The following is a 15089-nucleotide window of genomic DNA, read 5'->3' as shown; positions in this document are numbered from 1 at the left end:
CACGTGCCCTCCTTCATGCCCATCACCCAGTTACCCCATCCCCCCACCCACCTCCCCTCCAGCAACCCCCAGCCTCTTTCCTATGCTTAAGAGTCTCTTATGGTTTGTCTCCCTCTCTGATTTCATCTTGTTTCATTCTTCCCGGGTTTGTTTTTTTTACTAACCAGAATCATGCTGTATGTATTGTTCTTTGATGTGCTTGTTAGAGACGTTCTCAGCCTAGCACACTCCTTTTATCCATTCTATATTCCACAGAAATAGTGTCACTGTTTGGGTTGCTTCATTCTGCTGTTATAATTATGCCCACTTTTGTGCACAAACTTGAGCACAGGGGATGGAATTTGAGGGGAAGAGTGCCAGTTTGAATCCTTGGCAATCTGAGGTGAAGGCGTGTTGACTTGGCATTGAGCAGGTGGCAGGCTGGGCATGATGACTCAGGCAGAAGGGCAGCTGGACTGTGAATTTGGGACCCACAGGCCGATGGCATCTTGTGTGACAGGGACGTGGCTGGTTTTGCTTTTAACTTTTGTTTTTCTGGGAAACTCTCTCTACTTCTATTCTAAATGAAAGCCTTGCTGGATAGAGTATTCTTGGCTATAGATTTTTTTTCCTTTTAGCAGTTGGAATTTATCATGCCATTCCCTTCTGGCCTGCAGAGTTTCTGCTGAAAAACCCACTGATAGCCGTATGGGGTTTCCCTTGTTTGTCACTGCTTTCCTTTCTCTTGCTGATTTTAAAATTCTCTCTTTATCACTACTTTTGGCCATCTTATTTACTTTGTATCTTGGTGCAGACCTCTTTGGGTTGGTTGTGTTGGGGGCTCTCTGTGCCTCCTGGATCTGGATTTCTCTTTCCTTCCCCAGATTCAGGAAGTTTTTAGCTATTATTTCTTCAGACAAATCTTCTGCCCCCTTTTCTCGCTCTTCTCCTTCTGGGATCCCTATCATGTGACTGTTATGCTTGACAGTGTCACTGAGTTCCCTGGGTCTGTTCTCATTCTGTGTATTTTTTTCCCCTCTCATCTGCTCAGCTTGATTACTTTCCATTACTCTGTCCTCCAGGTGGCTGATCCATTCTTCTACTTCCTCTTTGCTATTTATTCCAGGTGGTCTATTTTTATTTCCATTTAGTGAGTCCAATAGCTCTAACTCGTTCTTTTTTATGTCTCCTATCTCTTGGTGGAGGGTCTCATGGAGGTTCTGCACTCTTTTCTCAAGTCCAGTGAGTATCTTTATGAGCATTACTTTAAATTCTCTATCAGACATATTACTTATCCATTTCACTTAGGTGTCCTGCTCTGATTTTGTTCCACTCTTTCATTTGGGACATATTCCTTTGTCTCTTCATTCTGTCTATTGCTGTGTCTGTTTCTTTGTGTTAGGAAAGGCAGCTTCGTCTCCCACACTTGAAAGTAATGGCTTTATGAAGAAGAGGTCTTGCAGCGCAAGGTCTCCTTTTCACCAGAAAAGGGTGCTTCAGGGGGTGTCTCCTATACGTGTGTTGCTCCAGGGGGGTCCTACCATTGTGGCTGGGATGTGTTTGCCTTCAGTGTGGCCTGCGATGGCTCTCTGCCTGTTGTGGGCAGAGTCTGGTGCCCATGGTGTTAGTGGGCCGGTCCGGGGCTGCCTTGGGCTTGAGTTGAGTCAGACCAGGCATTTGCCAGAGATGAAGTAGCACCAAACTGCAGGCACTTTCCCTGTGTTGTCCCCTGAGAAGCTTTTGTTGGTGGGTGGGGCCTGCAGTCAGACCAACTACCTGCCCCCAGCCCACTGCTAGGGTCACAGTCAGACTGGTGTGTGCTTATCTTCTCCTCTCCCTGGAGCAGGACTCACTTTGGAGTGGCGCTGATCCTTGTCTGGGCTGCGTGCACACTGCCAGGCTTGTGGCACTGCTTTGATGGGCTCTTGCCAAGAGCGATTGGAGGGGGTGGATCTGCTTCACTGTGGCCTCTTCTCTCTGCCAGGCTGCAGAGAGTCTGTTCTGCCAGCTTTCAGGTTGCTTTCTGGGTTATTTATGCCGACGTGAGTGTTGTCTAGGTGGCCATGCGGCAAGAGGTGAGCCCAGGGTCGTCGTCCGCTGCCATCTTCCCAGCAGCCTCTAGGACATTACATCCTGATAAAAAGATTTGTCCACCAAGAAGGCATAGCGGTCCTAAATATGTATGGACCAAACAACAGAATTCTAATATACATGAAGCAAAATTGGTAGAACTGAAAAGAGAAACAGACCAATCCACAATTATAGTTGAGGACTTTTAACACCACTGTCTCAACAGTAGGCAGAATTACTAGTCAGAAAATCGTCAAGGATATAGAACAACACTGTCATCCAACAGGACCTAATCGACATTTATAGAACTACTTCACCCAAGAACAGCAGAATACTCATTCTTTTCAAGTGCGCATGAGGCATTCACTAAGGTAGACTATTTCCTGAAAACAAATTTCAGCAAATTCAAAAGAATTGAAATCATACAGAATGTGAACTTTGACCACAGTGAAATCAGACTAGAAATCAGTAATGGAAAGATAGCAGGACATTCTCCAAACACATGGACACACACACACAATAATCCATGTGTCAAAGAGGAAGTCTCAAAGGAATAGGTCACATTGAACTGAATGAAAATGCAGCATATCAAAATTTGTGGGACATAGCCAAAAGAGTCGGAGAGGGAAATTCACAGCACTAAATGTTCATGTTAGGGGCTCAAATCAATAATGTAAGGTACTACCATGAGAAACTAGAAAAAGAAAAGGAAAATAAACCCAAGTAACACAGAAGGTAGGAAAACATACCAACCAAAATCAATAAAATAAAAGACATAAAAACAACAAAGGCAATTAAACAGAAAGCTGTTCTTTGAAAGATCACTGAAATGGATAAGCCTCTAGCAAGGGCAATAAAGAAAAGACAAGGAAGACACAAATTATCAATATCAAGAAGAAATCATTGGATGACCAAGAACTGGCAGATCTAGGACAAGGAAACAGGCATGTGAGGGTCCGGGCAGTAAACCTCACTCTGACTCTATTACAGGTACCATGATGTGTTTTAAGTTCCTAAGTCTAGGCTGGCCCACCAGGGAAAGGGAAGTCTCCCCCAGAGAAGAGGATAGTAGTGAGAATGACATTCCACATCCACCATTCAACTCTGATCTGCCAATAGAAGTGGCTGGACACGTGTCCAGAGATGCAGCAGGTCGGGGCATACAACAAGATGGCACCGAGTTAATGGCCCCATGATGATATCCACTGAACATACCCAGCAGTGCCGTGATAATGATGTCTGTAGAGTAGCACCAAGAAGCCTGTGTTAGGGCTCACCTATCCCTCTTCTGGTATGTTTTAGAGGAATCAGTCCCCTTTCTCCCAGACCCAGGGCCTGCAGCAGAGCAATCTCCCCAATTCTATTGTCCAGAAAACCTACAATAGAATATACTCATCCTCACTAGAGCCACCCCACTCCTTAGGTCTGCCCCTCACCTTGGAAAGAAGATCTGTAAACCTTTTCTGAACAAGCTATCTACTTATTTCTACCCCTTGAGAGAAATCCCTGATTCTTATCACCTCACCAGTGCCAGGGGCCAGGAACTGGGCACGCATGCTGAGCACAGCACAGAGCAAACTATGGTATGGAGGGAAGCAGAGGACATCCGTATGGATGATTTTCCAGCCATTGTCACCATGGTCAAAACCATCACCAGAACCTCCGGAGGTCGCCTCCTCATCCAAGTTGTACCCAGCCAGGTCATTACAAAACACACACATGTGAAAGACAACCACAAGACCCACCAGTGAGTTGATGATGGGCAACCAATAGGTTTCCCGTGCTTGGGGAAAGAAGTCACCACCATCATCCCCACGACACCTGCCACTCCCAACATTCCACTGAAGTCTCGGACCAGCACACTCTGTGTGGATGAGGCCGTAACCCAGCGGGGCTGTGGGGCTTGACACCCGACACCGAGACATCGGCAAAATAATTCCATCTCCATGGATTCAATGTGGAAATCCAAAGGGGTCTAGAGTCCTATCTTGTGGCTGTGTGGCAGGAAGCCGCTCTGCCTCCTTGTAGCTGACAAAGCCACGGATTGGCAAGTCATCCACCAGAAATTGAAAGCCTTAAGCCTTGGTGGCGTGGTGCACATAGAGAGAGCCAGTCAGGAGTTGGACGAGGCTTCCCCAGGCATGGGATAAGAGCAGGGTTTCTCCACCTCAGCACTACTGACATTTGGACCAGATAATTCTTTGTTCTGGGCGGGGCTGTCTTGACATCGGCAGGATATTTAGCCTCATCTCTGGCCTCTTTCCACTAGATGCCAGTAGCATCTCACCAGTTGTGACAATCAAAGATGTCTCTAGACCTTGCCAAATGTCCCTTGGGGGACAAAATTGCTCCCTGCTGGAAACCACTGGGTTAGACCTTGGTATGTTGGGCGTCTCCAAGAAGAGGAAGAAGGCAAAGTTAAGGCCTAGAGAAAGGAGAGAGGCCAAGTGTGAGAAGGCCAGGAGTACACTAAGGGGAAAATCTGTAAGATAGGATTCACTCAAGGAAAAGCATGATACTGGAAGGTTAGGTAGAGAGTAAAAACACCAGTTAAGAAAGAGCCGAGAGGTAGGTATGGAAGGCAACAGAACTACGTGGGAGGAATAGTTGGGACCTTATTACCAGCAGGGAAGCTTGGAGTCAAGAGCCCTGGGCTCTGATATCAGCTCTGCGAACTTCTGTCCATGTGGTTCTAAAACAGGCACCTCTGAGCAGGTATGTTTCTCTGGCAGCTAAATGCCCATAAATACGCCTGCCCTGCCTGCCGCACAGGGTCGTAGTTAGAAGTCACATCAGACAATTTCCATAAAGATGCTCTGAAAACAAAAGAAAAAGCCACAAAGAATAAAATATTGGCCATTCCCACAAACTCCAAAGACCTTAAAAGGAGAATAAGGGAACACTAAATCGCTCTACCCATATGACTGCAACAACTTGGATGAAAAGGACCAATTCCTTGAAAACTACAAACTACCCAGACTCACTCAATATGAAATAGATGATTTTTGAAGTCTTGTAACAATTTGAAAAACTGAATTCTTCGTTTTAAAAAAACAACCCCCTGTCGCACAACTAGTTTGATGATTCACTGGAAGGACTCACAGGACCCCAACATAAAGTTATACTCAAGGTTAAGATTTAGTAGAGCGAAGAACAAAATGCAGGAACAGCAGGAAAAAAGATGTTTATAAGCAAAGGCTGGAGAGGTCAAATGCATGCTTTCGTAATCTCTCCGCAGGGATAGCACAGACACACCTTCTCCATGTGCAAACAGCAGGAGCATATCCAAGATGTCCTGGCCCAGGAAAGACCCCTTGAGTCTTAGGGTCCAAAGTTCTCAGAGCTACTTACATACCTGCCATGTGAGCGAGCATGGCCCCCAAACAGGCACCAGGCACCTCAACCATTCATGAGCATCATGAGTCTTTATGTTACCTTTTTTTCTTTTTTTTTTTAAGTAATCTCCACACCCAATGTGGGGCTCGAACTCACAACCCCGAGATCAAGAATCTCTTCTGACTGATCCAGCCAGGCGCCCCCTCCTTAGTTTCCTTTAAACACGCTGACAGCCTGGCTCTTCTCAACCCGCTGCTTTGGGCATCTAGAATAACATCTCCCCCTGCAGCTGTGCGAATGTTCTAAGAGTTCTGAGAGTCTGCCCAAAGGGTCATCACCATGGAAACAGATAAGTGAGAAATGGGTGACACAGAGCTGCTGTGTGTCTGCTTTTAGCTCACATTCTCAAAACTGAGAAAATTGAGTTTTGAGAAACCCTGGTCTAGACAAACAGTTTTCAGACGTGACACGGAAAGCAGGTTCCATAAAAGAAAAAAAAAATTGCTAAATTTAACCTTTATCAAAATTGAAATTTTTGCTCTGCTGAAGACCCCATTAAGAGGATGAAAAGACTAGTTACAGACTGGGACAAGATATTTGTAAACCGTATATCTGACGAAGGACTTATCTAGAAAATATGAAGAACTCAGTAGTAAACAGACAAGCAAACAAAACCCCCCAGATGATCCAATTAGGAAATGCGCAAAATATATGAACAGACGCATCGCCAGAGGTTATAAAATGTTCAACATCCTTAGGCATTAGGGAAATGCAAATGAAGACATAGCACTTAATCATCTGTTAGGTGGCTAAAACAAATTGGATCTCTTCTATGTTTCCATCTGCAGATGCCTGGGCCACCATCAAAACCAGAACAGCTTTCAGCTAAATTCCTACTTGAGCTATCTTGTACGACCTCTGAGGTGTAAATTGAGTCTACTATTCCTCAGGACGCCTGGGCTTGGTTTACTGTCTCACAGGGATCTTGCCCCTTGTGCCAAAAGAACATAGATTTACATCTGGTGTCACCTTACCCTGAGCATGTGTGTTGGGGGTAGGGGGGTGGTGTCCCTTGGACTTACAGTGCTGTCCTCCAGCCGTGAGGCCAGTGAACAGAAATGCAACTCAGTTTCACCGCAGCTCCCTGCAGAGTTGGCAGATGCCTTAAGGGCAAAAGCAGTTCTAAGAGTTCGTTTATACACCAAACACAAAGGCAACACAAAAGCAAACACATAAACAAGTACAACTACATCCAACTAAAAAGCTTCTGCACCATGATGAAGGAAACCATCAACAAAATGAAAAGGCAGCCTATGGAATGGGAGAAAAGATTTGCAAATCACATTTCTGGTAAGGGGTTAATCTCCAAAATATATAGGGAACTCCTAAAACGCAATAGCAAAAAAAAAAAAAAAAAAAAAACAAATAATCCAGTGAAAAATGGCAAAGGACCTGAATACCAACAGGACATACAATGAAAAGGTGCTCAACATCATTCATAATCAGGGAAATGCAAGCCAAAACCTCAGGGAGACATCACCTCACACCTGTTAGAATGGCTATTATCGGGGAGCCTGGGTGGTTCAGTCGGTTAAGCGTCCAACTCTTGATTTTGGCTCAGGTCCTGATCAGGGTCATGAGATCAAGCCCCGCATCAGGCTCGTGCTGGGCGTGGAGCCTGCTTAAGATTCTCCCTCTCCTTCTGCCCCTCCCCCCTAAAAAAAAAAGAATGGCTATTATAAAAAAGACAAGAGATAACAAGCTTAGCAAGGATATGAAGAAGGGGAAACATCATACTCTGTTGGTGGGATTGCAAACTGGTACAGCCACTATGGAAAATAGTATTATTTTAAATAGTAATTAAAAAATTAAAAATGGAACTACCAATGATCCAGCAATTCCACTTCTGGGTATTTATCTGAAGGAAATGAAAACACTAATTCGAAAAGCTATCAGCACCCCCATGTTAAATGCAGCATTATGTACAGTAGCCAAGTGGAAACAGCCCAAGTGTTCACTGATGGGTGAATGGATAAAGAAGATGCGAGAGACACACACACATACACTGGAATATTATTCAGCCTTAAAAAAAACTCCCTTCTCCACCTGATGTGCTTTTCCTTCAAGACTCAGCCCAAACAGGACCTCTGTGGAAAGTTCCCTATATCTTCTAAGAAACCTTCTAAGAAGGCGTCCCCAAACACTGTGCACACTGCACCATCACAGGCTTTGTCCTGTATTGTTGGTATGAGCATCGAGAAGCACTGACTATGTCTTCTTTCATGAAACAAATTATTTTGGAGTGTCTACATGGATTGGGCACTGGGCTTAGGAATGTGAACTTTAGTCCCTGACACCTCAAGGAAGTCCTTGTTCTAGAGAAGAAACAGCTGTTTGTGAATGAGTGTGATGTGAGCTTTGAAAGCTGGGGGCAGAAGAGGCTGAGGAGGGGCTCCTGGGTGGCTCAGTCGGTTGAGCGTATGACTCTGGATTTCTGCTCAGGTCATGATTTCCTGGGTCCTGGGATGGCCCCCCATCATCTGGACCCTGCTGCCTCTTTCGCCTCATCCCTGCCTTTCCCCTATTTATATAATGAGTCCTTCGGTTTCATTTCTTTGGAAATCCTTTATGATTTATTGAGCACATACTTTTTTTTTCAGGCAATGTGCATGATCTCATTTGATCCTTAAAATAAAATGAGGTGGTTATTTCCATTTTATAGATGACAAAACTGAGGCTGACAGAAGTTGAGACACTTGCTCAAGGTCATTCTGCTTTTAGGTACTGGACCTGGATCCAACCCAGGAGCACGACTCTAAGGTCCCATTCTTAGCCTTTGCAGTAAACTACTTGCTCCCTTCCTAGGCCTGGCCAGCTTTCCAAACTCAGCTCTGCGATCACCCCTTCAAAACTTTAAGGAACTTCGCAGTCTTGCATTCGCAACCCCTCCCCTCTGTGCCCTGATCACAGGCATGACTGAATAAAGAACACTTTGCCCATCAGGGTAATAATTGTTCTTCTGCACCATTTTCCCTCACCAGACAGCCAGTTTATGTTGAGAAGGCTCTGGGTTTTTCCTTATCCTTGTAGTTCCCACACTTAACATAGCAGCAGACGTGGGGTGGGTCCTGAATAAAGATTTGCTGTGTGGAATTTCTGGCTCTGCGACTTGCTAGCGTGTGTAAACTTGGAGAAGTTATGTCACCTCTTTGTGCCTCAGTGTTCTCATCTGAACTCGTGTCCTTTTCTGTAAAATGGGTATAATAATAGCCACGATGGAAGGTCACCATAAGGATGAAGGGAGAATTCATCTCCAGGCTGGCATATGGTCAGTGCTCAATAATATACACCCCAGCCTGGCCAGAGCAGGGAGGAAGGTGTGATAGGGGCTCACAGGTCTCCAGTCTTGCCCCTCACTGAGCACCAGACCTACCACCCCACAGGCTTCTGAAGCCTGGGTCGGCGCTCCTCTCTCCAGCCCCTCCAGCCTCACCAAGGGAGGCAGCTTCGCAGCTCCCTGCAGCAAAACACTGAGAAGGGTTTTCGGAATGGCAAGGGGCCAGCAGAGCGCTGTTCAGAGCCTCAGTGATCATAGGAGATGGACAAAGACCTTTGTCTTAGTGCCTTTTGGAGTTAAGCGCCAATATCTGAAAAACCATCTCTGCATTCCGCACTTATGGTGAACGGCAGAAGCAGAGAGGCCCGGGATACACAAGGCTTGTGGGGGGGGGATCAGATCCAGAAAGCTCTGGAATAGCAAAAATGAACCAAGGGAGAAGCGTATTGTGCACTCACCCAGACTTTGTGAAGAACATCTCCACAGAAGTATAAAAAGAAATGAGTCTTCTCATGCAAAATGACATTTCCATGTTGTATTAGCTTGCTAGGGCTGCTATAACAAAACACCACAAACTGGGTAGCTTCAAAAACAGAGGTTTGTTTTCTGTGTTTGCTGGACTCTCTGGAAGTCCAAGATCGAGCTGACAGGGTTGGCTAATGTAGATGGACTACTTCTCCCTGTGTCCCCGAAGGGTCTTCCCTTTGTGTGTGTGTGTGTGTGTGTGTGTGTGTCCTAATTTCTTCTTCTAAGGGCCCCAATCGTATTGGATTATGGGCTACCTTGATGGCCTCATTTTAACTTAATTATCTCTATAAAGACCCCATCTCCAAGGACAGCCATTCTGAGATACTGAAGACGACACACGAAGTGGGACGGGGCCACAGTCCAGTCTCAGACAATTGCCATGGAACAAAAACCTTCCGGGTACAGAAAAAGTTAGCTAAGTTACACGTTTCTTCAGGCTTTTTCTACCCCTTTCATCCCATCTCGGCTGTCAAATCAATAAAAGTCTCAACGTTTTAAAAATAGCTGAACCATTTTGACATTCAGGAAGGTTCGGTGCCTTCTTGAGCTCTTAGATTTGCCCAGCTTGATATGACCTCATGTTTCAAAGGAAACTGCCTCTATTCAGCGCTTAGTCACAGCTGGCCTTCTGGAACATCCTTCTTAGCATCTGAAGTGGTGGGAGGGGATGTTTTTTAGCCTGGAACATTTTAAGCAATCCAACTCACGCAAATGTTGTTCCTAAACTACGGAGCTACCTGCCTTTTTACCAGAAACAGATGATTTTGCATCAGAATTCCTTTTTTTTTTTTAAAGATTTTATTTATTTGACAGAGACACAGTGAGAGAGGGAACACAAGCAGGGGGAGTGGGAGAGGGAGAAGCAGGCTTCCCACTGAGCAGGGAGCCAGACACGGGGCTCGATCCCAGGACCCTGGGATTATGACCTGAGCCAAAGGCAGACGCTTAACGACTGAGCCACCCAGGCGCCCCCAGAATTCCTTTTTTAAAAAAGTTGCTCTACCACGTATTGGAAGAGACAATGGTGCATAGAAAAACTGCCGTGGACTGAGAGCCAGGAGACCTAGGGATTTTGAGAAAGTCACTTCTCCCTAATCCTGTTTTTTCACATGAAACATGAGTGGGTGAATTAGACACCTTCCTGTCCTTTCTGCTATAAAATTCTAGAAGTTCAATATAACACAAACATGCAGCCTTTGTCACACTGGAATCCTCCTAATTCATGCTTAAAATACAGTTTATTTCATTAAATTTAGACCTTATGCCTAGTAACCCAGTTATCACCCATCTCATATACTCCATAGCAACGCAAAGATGGAGGCCATGGGGGTGAGCAGCCTGAAGGGCTCAACCGCGAACATGGTGTAGTGATATTAGCCACAATTCTGCCACCGGACCTCCCATCTCATTCAAACAGATTCTTCAGATCGGCCCTCATGTTCCCTCAACGTCTCATGGGGTCCCACCCCATGACTTAGAAAGGTCCTTGCTTTCCTATATTTATGACTTTAAAGATCTGATCAAAACCATGGACCCCCTCTTCCCCCCAAATGTAAATGCTGCACCAAAAAAAGGTACAGCTCCTTTTATTTTCCCTACAGCCCTGTGGCCTGGTTCAAGAGAATAGATATGGGTTCAATGATTCAAATGTTGAAAACATTTTCAGTCCCATAAGGTGCCATGATGTCCTTGCTGTTCAGATAATCCTGGCAAACTATACAGAAAAGGCATTTCAGGGATGCCTGGGTGGCTCAGTCGGTTAAGTGTCTGACTCTTGGTTTTGACTCATTGAGTGCAGAGTCTGCTTGAGATTCTTCCCGCTATCTCTCCCACCCCCTCTGCCCCTCCCACACTCACATTCTCTCTCTCTGTCTCTCTGTCTCTCTCTTTCTCTTTGTCAATAAATAAATAAATAAATAAAATCTTAAAGAAAGAAAGAAAAGGCATTTCAGCAGCAGTGAGTTTGGAAATAGACCAACAAAGCCTTGGGATGGCCAGAAAGGGCCCTGTTGATGAGATCCTATGGATGGTGTACGTTACGGTGTTTCACATGGTGTAAAGTATCTCCACATCAACATCCTGCAAAAATCAGAAGGCCACATTTGTGGAGGATGTAAAAGTCCAGCAATTTTCACAATTATCTGCTATAAATCAGGATTCTGCAGTAACAGTCTCCTTCAAATCAGATTGGTATACATCGGTTAGGGTTCAGTCAGAACATGGAGCAACACTGAGTTGCATGGAAAATGCTCTAGAGCCTTGAGAACCAAAAAAAAAAAAAAAAAAAAAAAAAAAACCAAACCCCAAAAAAACCAAACCAAACCAAAACAACAATAAACAACAACAACAACAAAAAACAAGAACCGGTCCCCAGATGCATCAGCACCACTTGGAACTTGTTTAGAAATACAGATTCTTGGACCCTACCCCAGACCTATGGAATCAGAAACTTGAGGTATGGTCTAGGACTCTGTTTTAATAAGCTCTCCAGGTGATTCTGGTGCATCTTAGATTTGAAAACCACTATTCTAGACCTCAGGTAAAACCCTGAGGCTCTGTGTCAGCTAAAATCAAGTCTAAATAGTGAAGCTAACAGTAGCATCTGTGTGAAATTGTGATGTAGGGTTCAGGAAAGGGGTCATGACATAAGGAGCACTTCCCAAGCTAGTCCTATATGACTAGGGTGACCAGATAGCCGGTTTGCCAAGATGTCCCAGTCTACTCTTACTGTTCTCATGCAAGGATTGATATCATCACTGTCTCACCCTCACAAGTGTCCCTGTTTGGATAATAAATTATATAGCCACCACCATGATGCTTCATTTTAGTAGACATGTGGGAAGGAGAACATCACTGAGAAGACCTGTCTACCCATTACATGCAAGCCCAACAACCAAGTCCTTAGGACTTTCAATTATTTCTTATTTCTTTCCCATCTGCTGTGTCCTGTTCCCTTCACTTACCTGTGATGGACCCTCTCATGTCTCTTCTGTGCTCCTATTCTTGCTCTAGCTGGGAGATCAGAGCAGATGGTTAACTGGAGCTCCTAATGTTGGCAAAGGAAGTGGGAAGATGTGTTTTGTAATGGAAAAATGCAGCTGGGGCCATCCAAGGTCGGTCTTAGCTCTTGAAATTTTTGGAGCAGAAAAGGAAATGACCAGAAGGGTGACCATGAGTTGGCCAAAGAGGACTCAGAGATGACGCTTCTCAGGAAGTTCCTTTAAGAAGGTAGATAAAATAGGGGTACCTGGGTGGCATCTACCTTTGGTTCAGGTCATGATCTCGGTCCTGGGATCGAGCCCCGCATATGGCTCCCTGCTCAGCGGGGAGTCCCGCTTCTCCCTCTCCCTCCACCCCTCCCCCCAACTCATCCCCCCCCAAATGAATAAATAAAATCTTTTTAAAAAATTTACAAAAAGAAGGTAGATAAAATAATCTGAACTACAAGGACAATTTAACCCATTGGTTCTCAAGTAAGTATATCCAAATTAAAATGCTGAGAAAAAGGAAAAGCACTTTCCATGGAGATTTTTAAAGCTTAAAATGTAATGTAAAGCTTAAGGAAGCTCCTATTGTTGCCATAGCCGAGACAGGTATGTTTTATTATTGGTTTGTGTTGATGGTTGGTTTATATTTATAGGATAAGTCTCACTGCTTTTAAGTAAGATAGTTGACCAGACAAGGAAAATTTTGGAAGTATTGTACTTCAGTAGAAAAATAGGTCCCTTCAGGATTAACATAATTAAGTAAATTCATAAACAAAATCTGACTTTAACAACATAAATGTTTGAGTGATCAATAAGAGACATTTTCTTCTCAGAAATAACACTGGGTAACAATCACCGATAACATGAAGATTTCCAAAAAAAAATTAACAGATGTGACTACCGTTATCCAGGATTTCAATTTAATTTAGAACCCAGAGAGAATTACTATGATAACTTCTGCTTCTGGTAAAAGTAGGCTAGGTGATTCAGCCCATCTCTCCTCCTGAGGAGACTAAAAAAACCAGTCAGAATATAAAAAACATCCACTTGAAGGCACCAGAGAGCTAACAAAAGAGTGAAGAATTACCAGCCCCAATTCCAAGAAAGGACAGAGGTTCTGCCTTGGGAGCCTGGTTGGGAGGGCTGCCTTTCTCCTGGGGATATCCCCCAATTCCAGAGCTGTTGTTGGCTGGGATGTCCATCAGCTTTTTATTTTTTTTTAACATTATATCATAGTGAATTATACATCTGGCAAAGTGCGCAGATCATAACTTTACAGCTCAATTTTTTAAATTGAAGTATAATTAACATACAGTGTTACATTAGTTTCAGGCGTACAATATAGTGATTCCACAATCCTATACATTATTCAGTGCTCATCACAGTAAGAGTAGTCACCATCTGTCACCAAACGTTATTACCATTTTATTGACCACATTCCCTATGCTGTACTCTTCTCCTCCATGACTTTTTATTTTTGTAACTGGAAGTTTGTACTTCTTAATCCCCTATATCTATTTCACCCATCCTCCCACCCATGTCCCCTCTGGCAACCACCAGATTGTTCTCTGTATTTAAGAGTCTTTGTTTTTTTTGTTTCTTAAATTCCACATATGAGTGAAATCATGTGTATTTGTCTTTGTCTGACTTGTTTCACTTAACATCATCACCCTCTAGGTGCATCCATGTTGTTGCAAATGGCAAGATCTCATTCTTTCTATGATTAATATTCCATTGTGTATATATAAGACATCTTTATCCATTCATCTATTGATGGACACTTGGGCTGTTTCCATATCTTGGCTATTGTAAATAATGCTGCAATTAACATAGGGATGCATCTATCTTTTTGAATTAGTGTTTTCATTTTCTTTGGGTAAATACTCAGTAGTGGAATTACTGGATCATATGGTATCTCTATCTTTAATTTTTTGAGGAACCTCCATACTGTTTTGCATAGTGGTTGCCCCAGTGTGCACTCCCACCAACAGTGCATGAGGGTTCCTTTTTCTCCACATCCTCCCCGACACTTGCGTTTCTTATATTTTTTATTCTAGCCATCTGACAGGTGTCAGGAGATATCTCATGGTTTTGATTTGCATTTCCCTGATGATGAAGGATGTTGAGTATCTTTTCATATATGTTAGCCATGTGTGTGTCTTCTTTAGAAAAATGTCTATTCAGGTCCTCTGTCCATTTTAATCAGATTGTTTCATTGGTGTTGAGTTGCATGAGTTCTATATATATTTTGGATATTAATCCCTTATTGGATATATTATTTGCAAATATCTTCTCCCATTCAGCAGGTTACCTTGCCCTTTTGTTGATGATTTCCTTCACTGTGTGAAAGCTTTTGGTTTTGGTGTAGTCTCAATAGTTGATTCTTGCTTTTGTTTCCCTTGCCTGAGGAGACATCTCTAGAAAAATGTTTTCTACGGCCACTGTCAAAGAAATTACTGCCTATGTTTTCTTCTAGGAATTTTATGGCTTCAGGTCTCACATATAGGTCTTTAATCCATTTTGAGTTTATTTTTGTGTATGGTGTAAGAAAGTGATCCAGTTTCATTTCCCTGCATGTAGCTCTCCAGTTTTCCCAGCACCATTTGTTCAAGAGACTGTCTTTTCCCCATTGCATACTCTTGCCTCCTTTGTCAAGGATTAATTGACCAGATAAGTGTGGGTTTATTTTTGGACTCCCTATTCTATTACATTGACCTACATGTCTATTTTTATGCCACTACTCTACTGTTTTTGTTACGGCAGCTTTGAGGTAGATCTTGAAATCTGGGACTGTAATACCTCCAGCTTTGTTCTTCTTTCTCAAGATTGTTTTAGCTCTTTGCAGGCTTTTG

This window comes from Phoca vitulina, unplaced genomic scaffold (assembly GCF_004348235.1).
Source record: "Phoca vitulina isolate PV1807 unplaced genomic scaffold, GSC_HSeal_1.0 scaffold45, whole genome shotgun sequence".
NCBI lineage: Eukaryota > Metazoa > Chordata > Mammalia > Carnivora > Phocidae > Phoca > Phoca vitulina.
Note: the sequence above shows the minus strand (reverse complement) of the source record.